Below are 16,580 nucleotides of genomic sequence, written 5' to 3' on the forward strand. Positions count from 1 at the left end.
TTGGCCAGTCTCTAGAGATACCTACCCTTCATTCACCCACTAGTCTATCCATTTACTCATTTATCCATCTACTCATTCATTCATCCACTTACCCATTCATTCATCTATGCCCTCATTCATTCATGCATCCATCCTCATTCATTTGTTCATTTAACCATTCATTTATTCATCCATTTATTCTACTACATTAAGTATTTAGTAGATCCCAATTCGGCAGGAGGATTGGGGCCACTGTGTTGAAGTGTAGTCATGTACTCTGCCCTCATAAAAATGACATTCAGAAATGGATGGAGCTAGAAGGAATCATGTTGAGCGAGGTAAGCCAAGAACGAAGAGACAATCGGTACATGGTCTCCCTGATAAGTGGATGCTAAATCCAAAAGGTTAGGTGATAAGACAAGACTAACAGGACTTAAGAAACAAAGAACTCCCGCTCATCTGGTTGAACCTCTACTAAATATCCCCATGCTGCTGATCACAAATATGGTATATAACATGTGAACACTGTTATATATTACAGACTGTGGTAGACAATTTGCTCCAGGGAAGTTAGAATGAACTTGTGACTTTGAAATTATGTAATCATTTAATCACAATCAAAAAAAAAAAAAAAGAACCTCGGGGAAGGGAGGGAGGGAGGGGATGGTAGGGGGAAAACAATGGAGGGGGTAACAATGTTCAAGAGGAAGTGTACTCATAACCTCACTCATGTAACTGTAACCCTCTGTATAGTAGCTTTACAATAAAAAAAAAAAAAATGACATTCAGAGAATGAACGTGTGTCCCCATGTGTTGGCCTCTGCTGTGTTATGATGCAGAGGAATAAATCTCCACCAGGCACTGAGCAGAGGCCAGCATTATACCCTTGGGCTTTCCAGCCTCTAGAACTAGAAGCCAAATAAACTTCTAATCTGTATCAATTACCTGGCCTTGGGAGTACTTTATTGTAGTCATGATAATGGTACTAAGAAGGAATCTTCTAGATGGATATACCTGAGAGGCTCCATGCTGAGTCCACGGTGGGCAAACCCCCACAGAGTTTTTTTTTTTTTTCCCCTAGTCCTGGGGCTTGAACTCAGGGCCTGGGCACTGTCCCTAAGCTTCTTTTTGCTCAAGGATAACACTCTACCACCTGAGCCACAGCACCACTTCCAGCTTTTTCTATTTATGTGGTACTGAGGAATCAAACCCAGGGCTTCATGCATGCTAGGCAAGCACCCTGCCATTAAGCCACATTCCCAGCCCCGGAGCTGGGTTCTGTAGCTCAGGACATGGGTAAAATCAAAGGGAGAGAGTATGGTTGGAGAAGAGAGGAGGAAGTAGGGCTGAGCTACAGAAAGTCCACAATGGGGAAGGGGTGAGGCGAGGAGGCAGCAACCGAGGCCCAGGGGAGTTGCCAGCGAGGAAGAAAACATACTGCTCAGAATGAATGCCACACTTCCATTGGTGCCACCCATGGTACATTCCTCTACAACCTCCTCTCTCCCTACTTTCCTTTCCAGTGACTCGCACCTATTGCTTCAGATCTTTGCACATGCTGTCCTCTCTCTAGACTTGCAAAAGTAACTATAATTCATTACCATGAAGCCAAGCACAATGGAAATACATGGCATAAAAATAAGAACTTTCCAGACGTGGTAATGCATGCCTGTAATCCCAGCAATGAGGAGGTTAGAGGAACAGGAGCCCAAGTTGAAGGCCAGCTTGAGCTACCTAGTGAGATCAAAAACCCAAATGTCTGGGAATATGGCTCAGTGGTAGAGTGCTTGCCTAGCACACATGAGGCCCTGGGTTCAATTCCTCAGTACCACATAAACAACAAAAAAAATATCATTAAATAGGATCTGGGAATGTGACTTAGTGGTAAAAAGCTTGCCTAGCAGCAATGAGGCCCTGGGTTTAATTCCTCAGTACCACAGAAACAGAAAAAGCTGGAAGTGTTGCTGTAGTTCAAGTGGTAGAGTGCTAGCCTTGCTCAAAAGAAGCTCAAGGACAGTGCTCAGGCCTACTTCAAGCCCCAGGGCTGGCAAAAAAAAAAAGTCATTAAATAAAAAATATTTTTCATTAGGAGGCTGAGATCTGAGGATCATGGTTCAAAGCCAGCCCAGGCAGGAAAGACCGTGAGACTCGTATCTCCAATTAACTACCAGAGAAACAAAGTAGAGTTGTGGCTCAAAGTGGTAGAGTGGTAGACTTGGGTTGAAGAGCTCTACCACTTGAGCCACAGAGCCACTTCTGGCTTTTTCTGCTTATGTGGTGGTAAGGAATCCAACCCAGGGCTTCATGCATGCAAAGCAAGCACTCTACCACTGGGCCACCTTCCCAACCCCAAAAGTCACAATTCTTTTTTTTTTTTTTTGTCAGTCATGGGTCCTGAACTTGGTCTGGGCACTGTCTCTCAGCTCTTCAACTCAAGGCTAGTGCTCTACCATTTGAGCTATAGCGCTACTTCTGGCTTTTTCTGCTCATGTGGTGCTGAGGAATTGAACCCAGAGCTTCATGCATGCAAGGCAAGCACTCTACCAATGAGCCACCTTCCCAGCTTTTTTTAAAGAGCTGCCCATATTCCTTTGCTCTTCATTGATAAATATCTATGTGTTATTGTGCTTACACTAAGGCACCGTATCATACACACCTCATAACAACATGGATCTCCATATTATTTGGATATTTTTCTTTTATTTATTTATTTACTTTTGGGTCCGGTCGTGGGGCCTGAACTCTGGGCCTGGGTGCTGCCCCTCGGCTCTTCAGCTCAAGGCTAGCACTCTACCACTTGAGCCACAGCGCCACTTCCGGCTTTTCTCTTTTGGCTTATGTGGTGCTGAGGAATCAAACCCAGGGCCTCATGCATGCAAGGCAAGCGCTGTACCACTGAGCCACCTTCCCAGCCCCTGTACATTTTTCTATAGGTGTTTTCACTTTTTGGTTGGTAGGGGTTCTTGTGTACATTTGATGAATTTGCTTCCTATCTCATTAGTTATTACAAATATTTCTTATGGGCTTTTTTCTTTTTTTCTTTAAAAAAATTTTTTTGTCGGATTGAGGTTTGAAATATTACATGATCATGCTTATAGTGTGTCCCTCTTATCAAATTCCAAAACTATTTTCTAAAACTTGTTTGTCTCTCTTTTTTCCCCTACAACTTTTTTTGTTTTGTGTTCTTCCATATAAACATCTTTGAGCCATCTGGACTTATTTTGATATTGAGAGGTAGGGTGTCCTACCTCTTTGTAAATATTTATTGAGTAAATGAAAGGGATGTTCTGTAGCCCAAAGTAAAGTTGATGGCCCTCTCAGGGATGGACTAGATGGTTAATAAAGTCATTTGTTCATCTAACAAGTTATTTCAAAACTATGTGCGAACGTGGCGGAATGCAAGGGGGAATCCGATGAGCTAGAGCGCTCATCCTCCGGGCCATTACAGCACATGGAGGAGGATGACACTGAGCAGACAACATCCATGCTCATAAACCTTCGAGGAGACATGAGCACAGAATAATGGAATCTACCCTGGCCTGGAGGGTCAAGGAAGCTGTCACTGGGTGGGGATGTGTCTTGGGTGGTTGGGAGGGTAGACAGAAACAGGGCTGCATGGAAAGAGAAATGTCAGCTCAGCCCACCCGGAGCTCAGCAAAAGCAGACAGTCCTGCAGAGCAGCGCCGCATTGAGGCAAGTGGTCAGTCAGCCAGGTCTTTATCACTGCTGCCCTGAAAATGCATGCCAGCTGCCTTTTGGCAGGATGTTCCCCCATAGTGAATTTCACCCATGAGGGTCATCCTGAAGCCTTCCTGCAGCCAGGGAGTGAGGCCCTGGCTCTGAAGGGAACACCTATTATAATATTCACCAGGCTTACACCTATAATCCTAGCTACTTAGGAGGCTGAGATCTGAGAATCACAAGTTGAAGCCAGCCCAGGTAGAAAAGTCTAGGAGAGACTTTTTTATTTCTAATTAACCAGCAAAAATTCTAGAAGTAGAGCTCAAGTGGTATAGCAACAACCTTGACTGAAAAAACTAAGGGACAGTGCCTGGGCCCAGAGTTCAAGCCACTCCCCCACCCCACCCCCACCCTTCCACCCCTACCCCTATCACACACAAACATATACATGCACAGATCTTTTGGGTGTGTCCATTGTAGGGCTTGAACTCTGGGCCTGGGTGCTGTCCCTCAGCTCTTCAGCTCAAGGCAAACACTCTACCACTTGAGCCACAGCACCACTTCTGATTTTCTGGTGGTTAATTGGAGATAAGAGTCTCATGGACTTTCCTTGCCTGGGTTGGCTTTGAACCAGGATCCTCAGATCTCAGCCTCCTGAGTAGCTAGGATTACAGGCATGAGCCACTGTACCCAGCAGATGCATACATCTTTAAACATCACTTACATGCTTCCTTTGAGATCCCTAGGCTGGATGACATCAGCAGTTTTAAGTCTCTCCTTATCAGCCTGCGTGCTACACTGCTACCATCTCATCTGGGCATACTTCCTGGGACAAGAAGGATGGTGGCCAGTGAATGCCAGGATGCAGGGAACATTCAGGAGGGAAAAGAAAAGACCCAGAAAAGAGATTGGGTGCCTCCATCAGAGACCTTGCTGCCCCTGACCTGCTAAGTATCTCCCACTTGAGAAGCCCCAGGTCCCAGGCCAAGAGTCTCCTGTAACCCTTTCAGTTCCCCTAGTACCATGTACCCAACAAGTTACACTTACTGGGGAATAAGAATTAATCAAGCCCCCTCTGGATAATTTCTACAACTTATCAGACAGGATACTTCCTTGAGTTTTCCCTGCTTCTCTAAGCTGTTAGGTAACCCCACTGCCTTCTGGAAACCCTATACTTTCACAGAACTTATCACTGGGCCTCAGGAACATTTGTTTGACAAGTTCCCCCCAAGACTCCTCTCTAAACTGTGAGCACCTTGAGGACAGGGACTCAACTTCATTCATCTAGTGTCCCAAGTACCTGGCCCAAGCCTGGAGCTCTCTGCCAGTAACTCGTCAGCAAGGCAGATCCTGTCTCCAAAGGAAATGGTCTGCAAGGCCTCTGAGAGAGCAAGTATTCTCTGAGTACCTCCCAAATCATTCCTCATTGGCATAGCAGCTTCTTCTGGGAAGTATGGGGACTCTACAGGACAAAATGGTATTGAGAGACGCAAGCTAAGCATCTGTGCCTCACTCCTATAATCTTAGCTACTTGTCAGGCTGAGAGCTGAAGAATGTAGGAGAAAGGAAGAGAGGGATGGAGGGAATAAAGGAGGGAGGAAAAGAAAGGAAAGGAGGCCGGGTGCCAGTGGCTCACACCTGTAATCCTAGCTACTCAGGAGGCTGAGATCACTGTTCAAAGCCAGCGCAGGCAAGAAAGCCCCGGAGACTCTTATCTCCAATTAAGAACCAGAAAACCGGAAGTGGCGCCATGGCTCAAGTGGTAGAGTGCTTGCCTTGAGCTGAAGAGCTGAGGGACAGCACCAGAGTTCAAGCCCCATGACCAACAACAACAAAAAAAAAAAAAAAAAAAAAGGAAAGGAAAGGAAGAAAGGGACAGAAGGAGGAAGGGAAGGGGAAAAAGGAAGGAGGGAAGGAAAGAAGGAAGGAAGTGAGAGGCTATAAGAAATAGAAAATGATGGGACATGAAACATGATTATTTAAATCAGGCACATAAATAGAGACCCATATGTCAAGGTTCTATTTGTTCTGTGACAGTGTAAAAACAGCACATTTTTCAAGATGGAAAAAAACAAACAAACAAAAGCCACATGCACCATCTCTTGGTGAGACCTTCTGCCACTCCATCAGTGCCAGCCCCTGTGAGTTCAGCACCAGGAGGAGGGTAAGGGCTCCAGGGACAGGCAGATCTAGAGCAAGTTCTAGATCTGAAGACCCAAAAGTCAAAGCAAGGAGATCAGTTGCAGGCCAGCCATGGGGCTTGGTGGCCTGTTTAATTCTCATAGAAAGTCTGCAAAGAAGAAACTGTGATCTCAGTTTCACAGATGAGGAAATAGAGCTTCAACAGGTTAAGCAATTTAATTTCTATTCCACAGCTTAATAAGCAACAAAACTGCAGTTTGTACCCACATCCACTTGATAGCAAGAGGCAGACCTCCTGCCAGCAACTATGAGCACAACTCTGAGTTTCTCATGTCAAGCCACATCTGCTGCTTTTGTCTCTCCCAAGGCACTCCCCATTTCTGGAAGCATGTCCTTCTTTTTATTTTTGTCAGTCATGGGGCCTGAACTCAGGGCTGGGGTGCTGTCCCTGAGCTATTTCTGCCCAAGGCTAGTGCTCTACCACTTTGAGCCACAGATCCACTTCCAGTTTGGAGGAAGTTAATTGGAGATAAGAGTCTCTTGAACTTTCCTGCCCTGGCTGTCTTTGAACTGCAATCCTCAGATCTGGTCTCTTGAGTAACAGGCATAAGCCACCAGCACCCAGCAAGGATAGCCTTCTTCCTGAGGTAAGGAAAGTTAATTCTGTGTGGTTCTGGGATTCCTCTAACCCTAGCCAGCTCCAAAGTAAATTCATGCCACTATTAAAACTTGCAAGCCAGGGGCTGGGAAGGTGGCTCAGTGGTAGAGTGCTTGCCTTGCACGCATGAGGCTCTGGGCTTGATTCCTCAGCACCACATAAGCAGAAAAAGCTGCAAGTAGCACTGTGGCTCAAGTGGTAGAGTGGTAGCCTTGAGCTGAAGAGTTGAGGAGCAGTGCCCAGGCCCAGAGTTAAGATCTCACAACTTCACAACTGACAGACAAAAAAAAATCAAAAAAACACAACTCCCAAGCCACATCTGCAGCTATTGGCTCAAGCATGGTCACATGACCAGGCAGGCCCATCAGAGTCCTTCCCGGGTATTTTGTACTGAGTCTATTGGAAGGGACAGTCTTTTTCTGTGAGTGACTTGGAAACAGAATGGGGACCATGCAAAGGTGTCACCACATGATGGCAGGCTCACAGGGACTGTGAACTCAGAGTAAGAGAGGAAAATAGAAAGGTGGCATAAGACAGAGACCACTCAGAAATGTTCAGGATGCAGTCATGGCTGTTCTACCCTTTACTTCTCAGATCCCAAAGCTACCAGGTTCCCTTGAAGGTATGAGATGGAGAAAAATCAGGCCCAGCTGGATGGAGAATATGGTGGGGGGATGAACTCCGGAAGAACTGGAATTGTCCTAGGCGAACAGGGAAGACACAGAAGGCAGAGACTCAGAGGGACAGGGAGAGAAGGGAAAACAGAGTCTACCAACTCAGTTTGGGGACCATCTTGTCAACCACCCCTGAGCCGGCCATGTGACTTTGTATCCATATGCACTGCTCTGATCCCAGGCATGCCATCTGCATAGGGTTGTACTAATTTGCAAAGTGACAGCAAAGACTGCTTGTTCCTGGGAGACTGTGGAGAAATGGGAACTCTTCCAGTGAAATAAATATAAGAGCTCTCTTGTTCCATTCTGAAAAGATCTGAGGCCTGGTGGTTCACAAATGTAAGTGTAGCTACTCAGGAGGCTGAGATCTGAGGATTGTGGTTCTAACTTAGCCCAGGCAAGAAAGTCAGTGAACACTGATTTTTTTTTTTTTTTTTTTTTTTTGCCTGTCATGGGGCTGGAACTCAGGGCCTGGGCACTGTGCATGAGCTGCTTTGGCTCAAGGCTAGTGCTCTACCACTAGCCACAGTGACACTTCAGGCTTTATTCTGTTTATGTGGTACTGAGGAATCGAACCCAGGGCTTCATGTATGCTAGGTAATCACTCCTACTACTGAGCACATTCCCAGTCTGTCATAGAGATTTTTATCCCCAAGAAATCACAAAAAGCCAAAAATTGAGCTATGGCTCAAGTGGTAGAAGGCTAGCCTTGAGTAAAAAAGCTAAAAGATGGCACCTAGGCCCTGAGTTCAACCCTCCCCCCAATCCCATGAGGAAAGACTTAAGAGAGAAAAATGATTCTCAGAGAGACCCAGAGATTCCCACAATGCCCCAGAGCTGGTGAGTGGCAGAGGCGAGTTCAATGCCCATGTTTCATGCTCAAGAATGTATGTTCTTGCTATGATTGCACAGGAAGCACCCCCACTGGGAGACATGCAAAGAATAGGCAGAATTCTAGGACTTAATAAGACTGAAATAATTAGACCAAAGATGTTTAGTGCTGTGACCGTTGACCCACAAACAATCCCCAAGAAGGGCAAGACTCAGAAGAAAGGTTTTGGCTAAAACTCCTGGCCTTGAGGACAGGCTTCTTGCTTGTCTGAAGAAAAGAGAAGCCAAGGGAGGGATGGTCAGGAGGGCCTGATTTTCCCAGAGGAGGGTTTCTACAGGGAGCAAAGGAAAACAAGGTGATAGGGACATCAAGAAAGACTTAGGAGAGACAAGAAGAAGCTACTGTAAAGGTATCATGGGCCAGTAGATGAGGAGTCCTGCAGACCTGAGGTAGTTTGTGGAGGTTGCTGGTTCAAGTAGCAGCTCAAGGCTCTGGGCTTGCTACCTCCAAGCTGAGCTCCCAGCTTAACTGTCACCAAATATGTGGCCCCCAGATTCCTACATTCAAGCCTCTGGAGTTGGCATCTGGCTTCAGCCCATTCCTTGCATTATTACTGAGAGTCATCCCCATCCTTCCCCAGAGCGTGGCCTAGCCTTGAGCAGGTATAACAAGGACAGTAATGAGATGGCTCCCCTGTGCTCTGCAGAGGGAGGGGGGTGTAGGAGACCCCAGAGAAAGAGGCTTCTTCTGTCCCTACCTCAATGTCACCCAGGCAGAGCTAGCTAATGACAGCTTTCTACTTGATGAGTCCATATACAGATAAGAGGGGAGGGGGACGGGAGGCTCAGGCCATTTAACTTCACTCCTAGGCCAAACATTCATCTGAGACTTTGGAAACATCCTTAGAGAGGAAAAACACTAAGCCACCTTCCTAGCTTTTTTTTTTTTCAGTCATGGGGCTTGAACTCTGGGCCTGGGGGCTGTCCCTCAGCTCTTCAGCTCAAGGTGAGCGTTCTACCTCTTAAGCCACAGCACCACTTCTGGTTTTCTGGTGGCTTATTGGAGATAAGAGTTTCATGGCCTTTCCTGCCCAGACTGGTTTTGAACCGTGATCCTCAGCAATCAGCCTCCTGAGTAGCTAGGATTACAGGCGTGAGGCACCAGCACCTGGCTTCCATGAGGCTCATCTCCAATTAACCATCAGAAAACTGGAAGTGGTGCTGCGGCTCAAAGTGGTAGAGCACTAGCCTTGAGCAGAAGAGCTCAGGGACAGCACCCAGGCCCTGAGTTCAAGCCCCACAACCAAGAAAGAAAGAAAGAAAGAAAGAAAGAAAGAAAGAAAGAAAGAAAGAAAGAAAGAAAGAAAGAAAGAAAGAAAGAAAGAAAGAAAGAAAGAGAGAGAGAGAGAGAAAGAAAGAAAGAAAGAAAGAAAGAAAGAGAGAGAGAGAGAAAGAAAGAAAGAGAGAGAGAAAGAAAGAAAGAAAGAGAGAAAGAAAGAAAGAAAGAGAAGGAAGAAAGGAAGAAAGAAAGAGAAGGAAGAAAGGAAGAAAGAGAAGGAAGGAAGGAAGGAAGGTAGGAAATGGCAAATATAAGAGCAGAGAGGAAAGATTTGAAGCAGGGCCAAGGGTTACCTGGGCTGGGCATTACTACCTTCCAAGTCTGAGTCTACAGTCTCACAGTTCCTCCTTCTACTGCTCAGACTGCAGGAATGCAGGCTGACCACAGCAACCAAGGCTGTCTGTACTAGGGACAGACTACAGAGGAACTGGAAGGCTCTCCACCACTCAGCCTCATTCTCTGCAGCTTCAGATGAAAACAGCCTCACTTCAACAGCCAAGCAATAAAAGTCCCTGTGGAGCAGCAGGTGACTGTAGGGACCCAGGTAATGGTGAAGTCATAGCCTCACACACTGTCAGAAAACATCAGGAACTCTTACCAAGACAGTTGGAGAGATTTAGGTGAGAGCTGAGGACTCCCATGGAGTTCTTGCTCCCTAATAGAAAAGCAGATCAACTTCCTCATATGGACATTTGCAGGGGTAGAAAATTTTCAGGTAGTAGAAAATCAGTGCTGAACTGTATTAGAGAAGATGGGAGACCTGTCAGCAAACACATTTGCAGGAAGTTCAAGGAGAAGAAAAGGTCTTTGTGCTGTGTTTGCAACTATCCTGTTTTTAATCTTTTGAGCCAGGCACCAGTGGCTCATGCCTATAATTCTGGCTACTCAGGAGGATGAGATCTGAGGATTGTAGTTGCAAGTTAGCCTGGACAGGAGGAAAGTCTATGAGACTCTTATCTCCAATTATCTACGAAAAAGCCAGAAATAGAGTTGTGGCTCAAATGGTAGAATGGTAGCCTTGAGCACTAAAGCTCAGAGAAAACACCCAGGCCCTGAGTTCAAGCTCCAGGACCAGCTCCCACACACAAAAATTTTTTTGAAGGGCTAAGAACATAGCTTGATGGTAGACCACTTACCCAGCATACACAAGGCCCTGGGTTCAACTCCCAACACTGCAAATAAATAAAAATTTGGATATTCCCAAAAGGATTCTGACTGGCTCTACTCGGGTCTCGGGTCTATTCTAGACTAATCGCCCCACGACCGAACCCCCCCCCCCCCAAAAAAAAGGATTTGAAGTTCTCTGAAAGTCAACTGGAGTGGAGAACACACTCCTCCTGGACAGGGTGCCTGGACTAGGGGATGAGCAGCTGTGGACATAGCCCACCAGGAGCCAAAGGATTGAAAAATAATAGTTTCTTAAAGGAGAGGATTCAAGAGACACAAAAAATGTCACAGCTGTCTATTGTTAATATACTTTTGAAAATAATTTGGTTGTCCAAAAAGCACTTAATCTTTATTGAGTCATTAAGCTTCTTTTTTTTTTGGCTGGTCCTGGGACCTGAACTCTGGGCCTGGGTGCTGTCCCTCAGTTCTTCAGCTCAAGGCCAGCGCTCTACCACTTGAGCCACAGCGCCACTTCCAGCTTTTTCTGCTTATGTGGTACTGAGGAATCGAACCCAGAGGCTCAGGCATGCAAGGCAAGCACTCTACCACTGAGCCACCTTCCCAGCCCTGTGAGTCATTAAACTTCTTAGTAATCTGTTTTAAGAAAATAATCCCATCATGGAGTAAGGGAAGATCTCTTTCAAGGGTTACAAAGGCATTGAAAAAGGCCAGGCATCAGTGGCTCCTGCCTGTAATCCTAGCTTCTCAGGAGGCTGAGATCTGAGGATTGTGGTTCAAAGCCAGCCCGGGCAGGAAAATCCATGAAACTCTTATCTCCAATAAACCACCAGAAAACCCGAAGTGGTGCTGTAGCTTAAGTGGTAGAGCACTAGCCTTGAGCTAAAGAGCTGAGGGACAGCCCTCAGGCCCAGAGTTCAAGCCCCCAAAAAAAAATGCCACTGAAAAAGTAAAAGTCTCCCATGAATCCAGAAGAAGACTGGCCTGTGGTTGGCTAATGTACATCTCTAAGGTCATAGCCGGTTGGTCAGAGGGCAATGGTGTTTACAACTAATTGATCACAACCAGTTACAGATTTCTTTGCCGGGCACCAGTAGCTCACTCCTGTAATCCTAGCTACTCAGGAGGCTGAGATCTGAAGATCACGATTCAAAGCCAGCCCGGGCAGGAAAGTTTGTGAGACTTTTATCTCCAATTAACCACCAGAAAACTGGAAGCAGCACCGTGGCTCAAGTGGTAAAGAGCACTCACCTTGAGCTGAAGAGCTGAGAATCAGTGTCCAGGCCCAGAGTTCAAGACCCAGAAATGACAAAAATAAAAGTGAAAAGGTCATAGGCATTACAACCAGGGCCGCTGTATCCTAACTACAATTTCTCCATTTGCCCAACTTGTTCCAACCACTCAGCTTCCCCCAGAATCAGCAGTCATCTCAAGATGTCCCCTGGCTTTACCTCTGCCTCATCTGGGGGCCTAGCTAAGGTGCCACTCAGGGTGAGAGAGAAGACAAGGTATCAGGATGTGTACCTTCTGTGGTCAATCACTGATAGTGTAGTCTAGCTCCTTGAGGCCTCATGGGGAGGTAGAACACAATCATTACAATCAGGATAATGACAATGATTATGGCAGTTATAAAATCCACACTGTGTGAGAAACATGCTGGGTACCACACTGCTCTGAAGGCTTTCCTGGACTAATTCATTTCATCTCTGCAAAGCAATGTCTATATGTACTTTCTATTTCACCCCTTTTTACAGATGAGGAAATCCAGGCACTGTATTTCAGGCTGAGCAAGAAGCTTCATGAACGTTTGTCCTAGCTGGATGCTAGTGACTCATACCTATAATCTTAGCTGCTCAGAAGGCTGAGATCTGAAGATTTCAGTTCTAAACCAGACAAGCATACAAATCCAAGAGACCTTTTCTCCAATTAACTAGCAAAAAGCTGGAAGTGAGGTGTGGCTCAAGTGGCAGAGTGTCAGCCTTGAGGGAAAAAGCCAAGTGAAAGTGCAAGGCCCTGAGTTCAAACCCCAGTACTGGAATATGTGCATGCATATGCACATACACACACACACACACACAAAGTTTGTAAATTTGTCTCATGCCTACATATAGATCCTTTCTTGAGTGCTTATCCATCTATGGAGTTCTAAACTGGCTCAGCTATTGTCTCCATATTTCTGGCACCACCTGTGACTCATCTTGTCAATGCTAAACATTTATAGAGGGCAAACTAGATATCTGTTGTGACAGGGATTTAACACTAGAGTGAAAGATAAAAGGACCTGGACACAGGACTTGTAGTCTATTAGGATATGGACATATGAACCTACAGTTGATTCCAGAAAGTCTCAGAAATGGATGTTTGGACAGGGAGGAGGAAGGACAAGCAAGGGCACTTGGTCCGCCCCTGGGAGCTGGAAAGATCCACGTGAGGTAGAGCCCACTTGGTCAAAAGGCACCACATGAGTAAATGGATAGCCTGTGTAAAGGGCGTGGGGGTTCTTCAGTACATTGCACATAGAGTCAGTTGAAGCGGTGAAGTACAAATGGTCTTGCTTTGCTGAAATGGTTTTGTATCAGATTTTATGTGATAAAGCAAATCCTTGCCTTGGGCTTGAAAAGCTCTTTGTTTCAGAGGAATTTTAGGTTATTTTTGGAAAATGTGCAATGGGAAATGCCCCATATGCAGCTGTTTTTCTTCTTCTTACTTGCTTGCTTGCAAGTGCTTCTGGAGGGAAGATCAGTTCCACACATTGGTGTGACTAAATCAGCAGCAAGTGGCATGGAATGCAGGTAAGCAAGCTGCAGGGAAGGCAAAGTGGAAGAAAGAATGCTAATCCCCCTGTGTATGAATTAAAAGTGCTGGAAAACCCCCTCAACCTTGAGGGTGCTTAGCTTCCTTGTGTGTATAAAAGGGAGTAAGAATCACTCGCCTTAGTAGTAGGGCAGGTGGAGTAATTAGTTTCACTGAGGGCTGGGTGCTGGTGGCTCACACCTGTAATCCTGGCTACTCAGGAAGATGAGATCTGAGGCTGCAGTTTGAAGCCAGCCCAGGCAGGAAAATCTGTGAAACTCTTATCTCCAATTAACCAGCCAAAAGCAGAAACTAGAGCTATAGCTCCAGAAAGTGGAGCTGTGATAGAACCTTGGGTTCAATCCCTAGTTTCAAAAAAAAAAAAAAATGATGTAAGTAAACTCCAGATGAAAGTTTGTAGCTGCAGAGGGCAGCTTGTAGTTTTGTAGGTGAGGTTGGCTCACAAGCCCACTGAACTGCCTTGCACCTCAAGACAATATGGGCAGCCTCTACAAGTCCCCAGGAAACACACAGAAAAGCTAGGCACTTAGGATTCCTGCTAAGGGCTTATCCTCGTCCATCTGTGCTACTATCACAAAATATATGAGAGTGGTTCAATACATAAAGAATAGGCGGGGAGCAGGGTGGTGGTGGTAGCTCAAGCCTGTAATTTTAGCTACTTGGGAGGCAGAAGTGGGGGTAGGGGGGAATTTCAGTCCAAGACCAGTATGGGCACCTAAGTTCACAAGATTCTAGCTCTACCAATGGCCAGGTATGGCATGTAGCTGTCATCCTAGGGAAGCATCATAGTCCAAGCTGACCTAGGCATAACGTGAGACCCTAGCTCATAAATAACCACTGCAAAGGGGGCTGGTAGAGTGGCTCACGTGGCAGAGCAACTACTCAGCAAGTATAAGACCCTAAACTTAATCCCCTGTACCAGGAAGGAAGGAAGGAAGGAAAGGAGAGAAGGAGGGAAGGAAAGGAGAGAAGGAGGGAGGGAAGAAAAGGATGGTAGAAGAAAAGGAGGAAAGAGCGGGGCCCTGCTGGCTCACGCCTGTAATCCTAGCTACTCAGGAGGCTGAGATCTGAAGATCGTACTTCAAAGCCTGCCCAGGCAGGAAAGTCTGTGAGACTCTTATCTCCAATTAACCACCAGAAAACCAGAAGTGGTGCTGTGGCTCAAGTGGTAGAGTGCTTACCTTGAGCCGAAGAGCGCAAGGACAGCGCCCAGGCCAGAGTTCAAGCCCAACGACCAACAACAACAAAGAAAGAAAGAAAAAAGGAAAGAAGGAAGGAAGGAAAAGAAAAAGAAAGGGAGGAAAGAAGAAAAGAAGGAAGTTTATTTCCACACCATTCTGGAGGCTGAGAGCTCAAGAACAAGACACTGGCATTTAATACCTGGTGAGGACTGGACCTTCTTCCTGCACCTTCGGCAGGCAGAAAGATGAATGTTATGTCTTTAACAGGGTAGAAGGCAGAAGGGCAAAAGGCACTGGCAAGGTCGCTCCAGCCCTTTTAGAAGGCTGCTGACAAAACCTTGTAATCGGATCTGAGTTTCCACATGAATTTGGAAGAGGAGGACACAAATATTCAAACCATAGCAGGGTCGCAAAGAACCACCCAACTTGTGCCCATTCTAGCACAGACCTCTGGGAACTATTTCAACCCTTGCTCCTACTTTAAAATTTCTGTTGTTGCTGGGTGCTAGTGGCTTATACCTGTAATCCTAGCTACTCAGTAGGGTAAGATCTGAGGATCACAGTTCAAAGCCAGCCCGGGCAGGAAAGGCCATGAGACTCTTATCTCCTGTTAACCACCACTGTAGTTCAAGTGGTAGAGCACTCGCTTTGAGCTCAAGAGCTTAGGGACAATGCCTAAGCTCAGAGTTCAAGCCCCACAACTAACACACACACACACACACAAAAACTATTGTTGTTGTTTTGTTTGTGGTACTAGGGTTTGAACTCAAGGCCTCTTGCATATTTGGCTAGCACTCCACCACTTGAGCCAAGCCTCCAGCCCTGCTTTTTGCTAGTTATTTTGGAGATGGAGTCTAGCAAACTGTTATCATCTAGGTCTCAGTCTCTTCAGCAGCTAAGATTACAGGTATGAGCCACGGATGCCTGGTCTATTTTTATTTTTAACTGGAAAAATGAAGTTCTCAATAGTTTAGTGACTTCCCAGAAGCCACAGGACAAATAAATAGCCATTCTCAAACTTTAGCTAAGTCTTTTGGCTGCAAATGCTCCTCCATGCAGACAGCGCATGTCAGTTAAATGGCTGCACTCTGTGTTGTGAGGAATGCAGAAGTGTTTGCTTGGAGGCTGCTGTCAATAGCCAAGGAAGTAGCCTCTATTCTCCCCCAAGGTCACACCCTGCAGACTTAAAGCCAGATGCCCATAACTCATATTAGCATTGTGGGGGGGAGGAAGAAGGGGTGTTGCACTCATACAAAAGGTCACAGGTGGGCATTTCACTGGCTTGATTTGTTGTGGTTTTTGTGCCTGTAATGGGGCTTGAATTCAGGGTCTGAGCACTATCTCTAAGCTTTTTTTTTGCTCAAGGCTGGCATTCTACCACTTGAGCCATGGCGCTACTTGTAGCTTTGGGGCAGATAATTGGAGGTAAGTGTTTCATGGGCTATTCTGCCCAGGCTGGCTTTGAACCTCAATTCTCAGATCTCAAGCCTCCTGAGTAGCTAGAATTACAAGCATGAACCACTAGCACCTGGCCACATCACTGTTTTCTTCAACAACAGACTTACCATACAGTTACATGTGAGCTCATCCGTACTCATACCAATATCAAGCAGAGGCCCATGGAAGTCCAGAATTATGGGCCAAGGGGCAGGGAGGAGCTCCACTGATAGGAAAGAGCAAACCCTTGCACATGGCACTTATAAAGAGGAGGGACGGCCCTTCAACTTTTTAAACTTTTTAAACACTGACGTAAGAGCCATTTGGTATCTGCATTAGCCCGGAGCACACGCCAGCTGAACTCACTTCCCTTATCCTGACTCACCCTCCTGGCTCAGCTGTCCTAGTCCCCCAGTTCCACTGATGACTTCACTTCCCTCAAGGCACAGGGATAGCTTCAGGCCTCTCCCCCCACCACTAGCCCTGCCACCTCCTCCCCACCCCCACCCCCCACCCCCAGTACCTGGGGTTCTCCTTCCAGCTAGGCAGTATCTGCACACTCAGTCTCACCCAGGGTCTGGGAACTTCATTCCCTTTGCAGATCTCCAGAGGGCTCCATCAACCTGGTAGTCCCCGGGCTAAGGAAAACTGGGCCACTCTGGTAGGAGGTGAGCATTTTTGTCTAAATCTGAGACTGATCATTTTCAGGATGAACTAGG

This window comes from Dipodomys spectabilis, unplaced genomic scaffold (genome assembly GCF_019054845.1).
Source record: "Dipodomys spectabilis isolate Male_0828 unplaced genomic scaffold, ASM1905484v1 ptg000004l, whole genome shotgun sequence".
Taxonomy (NCBI): Eukaryota; Metazoa; Chordata; class Mammalia; order Rodentia; family Heteromyidae; genus Dipodomys; species Dipodomys spectabilis.